Genomic DNA, 7,763 nt, shown 5'->3' with positions numbered 1-7,763 from the left:
TCAGTAAGTAATCACTTCTTTCACATAGCAATATGCATTTAAGTTTCCTCCATGTTTTTTCATGGCTTAGTAACTCATTTCTTTCTAGTGCTGAATAATATTCCACTGTCTTGATGTACCACAGTTTATTTATTCATTCACCTGCTGAAGGGCATACAGGTTGCTTCCAGTTTTGGCAATTATGACTATAACTGCTATAAGAACCCATGCGGTGGGTTGTTGTTTGGAAGGACAAAAGAAGAAATTCATAAATTAGAAAATAGAAATGGGAATACTCATAGATATAAGATATGAAAAAATAACAATATAAAAGACAGTTGGGTAGACAGAAGAAGTACAATCAAAATAAAAATAAGGAGAAATAATTACAGAAGCAAAAAATTAATAGAATTATATGGCATCACATCACTCACCTCTATGTAATATATTTGAAAACCTAGATTAAACAGATGAAATTTCAAGAAAATATAATTTATCAAAACATCCCAGAAAAGATAGAAAATCTATATAGGCTAGTTACCATAGAATAAAAAGATGTTGTCAGGACACTTTATTTTCCCACAACTCCATCCACAAAATCACCAGGACTATATTATTTCATAGGAAAATTCTACTGAGAAACATTAAGGAACAGATGAGTTGGTTGCTATTGATTCTATCCTGAGCACAGAAATAAGGAAACCTTCCAAATTCTATTTATGAAGTGAGTATAATACTGATAGCAAAATTTAATAAAACACACATATATCTGATATAGTGACCACAGTCTTTTTAAAAATATTTTATTTATTTGAGAGAGAGAGAACTCACAAGACAGAGAACAAGCAAGCATGAACAGTGGGGAAAAGTAGAGAGAGAGGGAAAAGCAGGCTTCCTGCTCAACATAGGGCTTGATCCCGGGACTGCAGGATCATGACCTAAGCTGAAGGGAGATGCTTAACTGACTGAGCCACCCATCTGCCCCCAGCTGTAGACATTCTCATCCAGTAATCAAGATGGCAGGATGTTGGTGAAAGAATAGACAAATAGATCAGTTGAACAGAATAAAATGTCTTGATATATTCCCACACAGGTATAGTCAACTGATTTTTAACAAAGAACAATAAAAATTCAATGGAAAAAGATAGTCTTTTCAACAAGTAGTGCTGGAAAAGCTAGGAGTCTAATGTAATAAAATGAATCTAGACACTAACCTTACATTTTTCACAGATACTGTCTAAAAATGGACTAGACCTAAATATAAAACACAAAACTAGAGAGCTTCTAGAAGAAAATGTAAGAGAAAATCCAGGTGACCTTGGGTTTGGTAATGACTTTTAGATATAACACTAAATGTATGATCCATGAAAGAAAAAAAATTGATAAATTATTATTCATTAAAATTAAAAACTTCTGCTCTGTAGAGAATGAAAAGACAGGCCAGAGACTGGGGGACAATATCTGCAAAACATGTATCTGATAAAGGGCTTCTGTCCAAAATATACCAAGTACTGTTAAAACTCAACAATAAGGGGCGCCTGGGCGGCTCAGTGGGTTAAAGCTTCTGCCTTCTGGTGGGGTCATGATCCCATGGTCCTGGGATCGAGCCCCGCATTGGGCTCTCTGCTCAGCCGGGAGCCTGTTTCCTCCTCTCTCTGCCTCTCTGCCTACTTGTGATCTCTGTCTGTCAAATAAATAAATAAAATCTAAAAAAAAAAAACAAAAAACAAAAAAAAAAACCACTCAACAATAAAAGGCACCTGGGTGACTCAGTGGATTATGCCTCTGCCTTCAGCTCAGGTCATGATCTCAGGGTCCTGGGATCAAGCACTGAATCGGGATCTCTGCTCAGCAGGGAGCCTGCTTCCCCGCTCCCCCCACCTCTCTGCCTGCCTCTCTGCCTACTTGTGCTCTCTCTCTTTCTCTCTGTCAAGTAAATAAAATATTAAAAAAAAATCCCCTAACAATAAAAAAAGAATGGGAAGTGGGCAGATACCTCACCAAAGAAGATATGCTGATAGGCATGCAAAAAGTTGCTTACTGTCATATATCATCAGGTGGTTGCAAATTTAAACTGCTATGAGATAACACTAATACCTATTAGAATAGCCAAAATCCAAAATCCTGACAAGACCAAATTCTACTTTGGATGTGGACCAACAAGAACTCTCACTCACTGTTGTTGGGTATGTTAATGGTTTTATAAGACAGTTTGTAGTTTCTTACAAAGGTAGGTACAACCAAGCAATTGCATTTATAGGTATTTGCCCAAATGATTTAAAAATTTTAAACCCACATAAAACTTCTGCTTTCAGTTCAGGTCATGATCCCAGGGTCCTGGGATCGAGCCCCACATCAGGTTCTCTGCTCAGCAGGGAGCCTGCTTCCTCCTCTCTCTCTCTCTCTGCCTGCCTCTCTGCCTACTTGTGATCTATGTCTGTCAAATAAATAAATAAAATCTTTAAAAAATTTTAAACCCACATAAAAACCTGTGTACAGTGTTTACAGCAGTTTTATTCATAATTGCCCCAGCTGGAAACAACCTAGATGTTCTTCAGTAGGGGAATGTATAAACAGATACTGCTATACAAAAGAATATAAGGAATATTATTCTGTGATAAAAAGAAACAAGTTAACAAGCCATAAAAAGACACAGAAAAACTTAAATACATATTGGTGAGTGAGGGAAGCCAGTTTGAGAAGGCTACATGCTGTATGATTCCAGCTATATGACATTCTGGAAGGGGTGAAACTATGGAGACAGTAAAAATATTAGTGGTTGCTCCAAATTTGAGGGGAAGGGAGGATGACCCCCCCCTCAGTGGAGCATAGAAGATTTTTAAAGCAGTGAAACTATTCTGTATAATTGTAATGGCGGATACATACAAGACATTAGGCATTAGTCAAAACCCATGGAATAGTACAATACAAAGAGTGAAGCTTAATGTATAGACTTTAGTCTGTAATTATGTATAATTATATACTTAGTCTATAATAATGTATCCGTATTCGTTCATCAATTGTAATACACATGCCACACAAATAAAGGATGTTAATAATATGAGAAACTGTTTTGAAAGACTGGGTTTATGGGTATTTTTAGTATTTTCTGCAAGCCTAAAAAAGGCCTAATAAAAAGTCTATTAATGAAAATAATACATCAAATATACTTTAAAATTCCAAATGGAGGATGCGGAAAAAGGGGAACCTTTTTTGGTGGGAATGCAAGCTGGTACAGCCACCCTGGAAAACAGTAGGGAGCTTTCTCAAAAAGTTGAAAATAGAGCTACCCTAGGACCCAGCAATTGCACTACTAGGTATTTACCCTAAAGATACAAATGTAGTGATCTGAAGGGCACATGTACCTGAATGTTCATAGCAGCAATGTCCACAATAGCCAAACTATGGAAAGAACCTAGATGTCCATGAACAGATGAATGGATAAAGAAGATGTGGTACACACACACACACACACACACACACACACACAGGAATACTATGCAGCCATCAAAAGAAATTAAATCTTGCCATTTGCAATGACATGGATGGAACTAGAGGGTATTATGCTAAGCAAAATAAGTCATTCAGAGAAAGACAACTATCATAGGATCTCTCTAATACGAGGAATTTGAGAGGCAGGTCAGGGGGTTGTGGGAGGTAGGGAAGGAAAAAATGAAGCAAGATGGGATCATGAGGGAGACAAACCATAAGAGACTCTTAATCTCACAAAACAAACTGAGGGTTGCTGGTGGGAGGTGGGTAGGTATAGGACATTGGGGAGGGTATGTGCTATGGTGAGTGCTGTGAAATGTGTAAGCCTGATGATTCACAGATCTGTACCCCTGGGGCAAATAATACATTATATGTTAATAAAAATAATTAAAAAAAATAAAATTCCAAGTGGCCTACAGGTGATGGAATTATGATCAATTCTCTTTTTTCCTACCTCTTCCTTTCAGTTTTTTGTACTTTGCTAATGTGTTCTGCAAAGAAAATACATTATTTTGACCATAGATTAAATATGAGAGAGGACATATATGGGGGAGGAGAGTGAAAGTACAGAGGTACAGGCAGCTGTCCTGTCCCCCTCCTAGGACATGCACTTGCATGCTCACATGCTCTCCGGTGCCAGGGGCAGCTGTTTTTAGGAGACGCAAGGTGACAGTGGAATGACTGTCAGGATGGTGTGAGTCCAGGTGACTATCCAGTCAGCTGTGTATTAGATGCCCTATGGTGTGACTCTTTAGACAGGAATGCGGTCTTACACATGAGAACAGCCGGGCTCCCGGCACAGAGAGGGTTATCTTACTCGGCAGCACTGGGGGAAAGAGGCAACATTGCAACCTTGAAACAGTTCCAAGGCCTCTGTGAAATGAGAAGCTTTGACTGATGTATGTTCTCTAATTCTGGGCTTGGTCCAGGAACTGTGGGGTTTACAGAACTGAATAAGGTATTTTCCTTGCCAAGTAGCCCAGGGTCCAATGCAGAATGACAGTGAAGATAGAGTGGGATGTGGAGGATGAGGCCCTTCAGAGGGACATTATCTTGAGGCATTTGTGGTACTCCTCCCCCCTCCCAGAGTGCACTTCTACCTCCCTTATCCTCCATCTCCTGTCACCTTCTCCCTCCCTTCCTTCCCTTATCTCTACCATTTCTCTCCCTCTTCTGTTTTCCTCTGCTCTGCCCTTGCCCAGAGCTTTTCAAACTGCTGGTAGCAGCTCCCTAGAGGTCATACAAGCACCTGAGTAGGTCCAAACAATCATTCTAAAAAACGTTTTATTATGAAAAAGATTTAAACATGCATAAAAGTAGAATATTTAAACAACCCATCTACTACCTTGATTTAATAATTATGAACATTTCCTAGTATTCATCTCATTTATTCTCCCTGCTAAGGTAGCTTAAATTACAGACAGTGATATTTCATCCCTAAAAACTTCAGTATATATCTCTAAAAGAATAAGGACATTTTCTTACATAACTAAATACCCTACTTTCTAAATGCAAATTTCCCCAATTGGGGCCATTTAAGAAATTTTAATTTAATTTAAAAAATTTTTAAAATTTATTCATTTGATGAATAAATTTTAAATAAATGAAATAATAAATTTATTTATTTAAATAAATATAATAAATAAATATAACAAATCTAAATAAATAAATAAATAGATCTGCATTGATAATAAATGAAATAATAAATTTATTTATTTAAATAAATAATAAATACAATAAATTTAAATAAATAAATAAATTTTCATTGATGATAAATGAAATAATAAATTTATTTATTTAAATAAATATAATAAATAATAAATAACAAAATTTATTTAAATAAATGAAATAAATGAATAAAATTTATTCATTCAATTTTTAAAATTTATTCATTCATTTCATTTTAAAATTCATTCAAATTTTTTCTCACACACACACACATGCACACACACAGAACAAGTTGTGGGGGGGAGCAGCAGAGGGAGAAGACGAAGTAGATTGCCTGCTGAGCAGGGAGCCCAATGCTGGGCTTGATCCCAGGACCCCAGGATCATGACCTGAGCTGAAGGCAGATGTCTAACCAACTGAGCCACCCAGGCACCCTGGGCCATTGTTTTTTAAAACTGAAATTGAATAGAAAGTATTTCAGGGCTTCATGTGTAGGAAAAAGAAGGAAAAGAAATTGTTCATACAAATTTTGTTTTGATTATGTGTTTGTATGTCTACTGTGTCTTGAGGTAAAATTTATATCATACTGTGATTTGCAATCTAAGAAATTGAAAGAACCCTGCTCTAGGCCAGTGATGCTCAAAATGTAGTTCAAGGACCAGCAGTATCAGTTTTCCCTGGGGACTTGTTCAAAATGCAAATTCTTGGGTTCCATTCCATACTATTGAGTCAGATCTCTGGAGGTTGGAGCCAGGAAGTTGTATTAAAAACAAACCAGCTGTATTTTAGGTGATTCTGTTACTTTGAAAACCATGTATCTAGACTCTACTGGATGAACCAGTGATGCCTAGGCATCCCTTACCCTCATCTGTGTCACCCAAAGTGGGTCCTTTCTTTCTCTTCATTGTGCTGAAAGTTCACGAACAGAGATGAAATCTACCTTGGCAGTGCTTGGAGGTGGTTTCTCTTTCCAAGCTTAGGCAAATCTTTACTTGAAGGCAGAGAAAAGTCTAGATTCATAAGACTAGTAATACACAGTCTCGTCTTTGTACTAGCAACATTGTAAAATGAGACTAAAGCCCTTAAAGGGTGGTTGTGAGGCTTAAATGACATCTGTGAAATGCCTACCATTGCACCAGGCAGAGTAGTCACTTACTATATGGTGGTGGCAGTTGCTGTACTTGACACTACCTATCACAACCCCGGGCATATGATAGATGTGCAACGGATGTGACTGATTGCTTAGTGATTTACTGGAGAAGGAGGCAGACTATTCTGGCTTGTTCCTTGATTTTGCCAGATATTGGAGCAATGTGATTTGTCAGACATAGGAAATAGATCATAATTAGGAAGGAGAAAATGAGGCACAAAAAGGAGGAGGATGTAGAGGAAGAAGAGAAGACAATAGGAATGTCCGTATTCACAAGAACAATGGAGACCATGACCATTTGTTTTCTTGGGGAAAAGTCAAGGTATGGGTTGTTGCACACTGAGCAGTCATATCTTCTTAGTTACAATGTCAGGATTTCAGTACTGGAAAAGGGAACTTGGAGACCACAGACCCACCTCCTCATAGCCCACATAAAGCAGTTGGGGCCCTGGAAGAGCACATGTTAGAGTTGAGGGACAGAACTGGTTTCTGAGGACAGGCACTGCCTGCTACATCTTGTCATAAATTCAGCCAATTCATCTCCATGGAAACCTTTGAAGATTGTGAAGGTGCAGATGTGGGAAAGGAGTGCAGTTTCTTTTCTCTCTCATTCCTATTTATCAGTTTCCTCTGCCCCCTCTTCTTTCCCCCTTCCCACTCTCCCTCCTTTTCATAATTTTCACACATAAGGGCCTGTCCAGGAAGCCGGTCACCAGATCCATAAAGGCCAGAATGCTGCACATCATCTGCCTCCTTAGCAATGTGCTTGTTTCTAGTGATGGAAACTCACAATTGACTCTGGGCACTGGGGTTCTGACTATGATCGTCAAGAAACACTTCTTTGGTTCCTCAAAAATACTTGTGACTCTTGAACAGGCAGAGAAACCACCATGGGAACGCAACCCAGAGTTGTCTTACTTCTTTGTGTCTTTAACCGTTTCCTGGATCTTCAAGTGGTTGCTATGAAAATGGTTTCTCTACTTGGGCAGGCAGAGTGCGGAGACCGCACCTCAGAGGAGAGAGTAATTTTCCACGTGAAACTCAAGTTATATGTGGAGAAACGTCTCTTAACCACAGCTCACAGTTGTTACAGAAAACATAAAAATGTCCTCACATCCCAGGGATGACTGGCCACTATCTGAAATTAGATCCGAGGTGTTTGGGGTCTGGCTTTTTACATGTCAAAGAGGAAAGCTGAGCTTCCTGGCATTGGCTTAGAAGTTGTAATGGGGGCGCCTGGGTGGCTCAGTGGGTTAAGCCGCTGCCTTCGGCTCAGGTCATGATCTCAGGGTCCTGGGATTGAGCCCCACATTGGGCTCTCTGCTCAGCAGGGAGCCTGCTTCTTCCTCTCTCTCTCTCTCTCTCTGCCTGCCTCTCTGCCTACTTGTGATCTCTCTGTCGAATAAATAAAATACAACACACACACACACAAAAAAAGCCTTAAATCTGCGGGGAAAAAAGAAGTTGTGATGGT

Source organism: Mustela putorius, unplaced genomic scaffold (assembly GCF_011764305.1).
Source record: "Mustela putorius furo isolate JIRA1106 unplaced genomic scaffold, ASM1176430v1.1 tig00003834_pilon_pilon_pilon, whole genome shotgun sequence".
In the NCBI taxonomy this organism is placed as follows: Eukaryota; Metazoa; Chordata; class Mammalia; order Carnivora; family Mustelidae; genus Mustela; species Mustela putorius.
The sequence above is the reverse complement of the archived record's forward strand: the minus strand, read 5'-3'. Positions refer to the sequence as shown.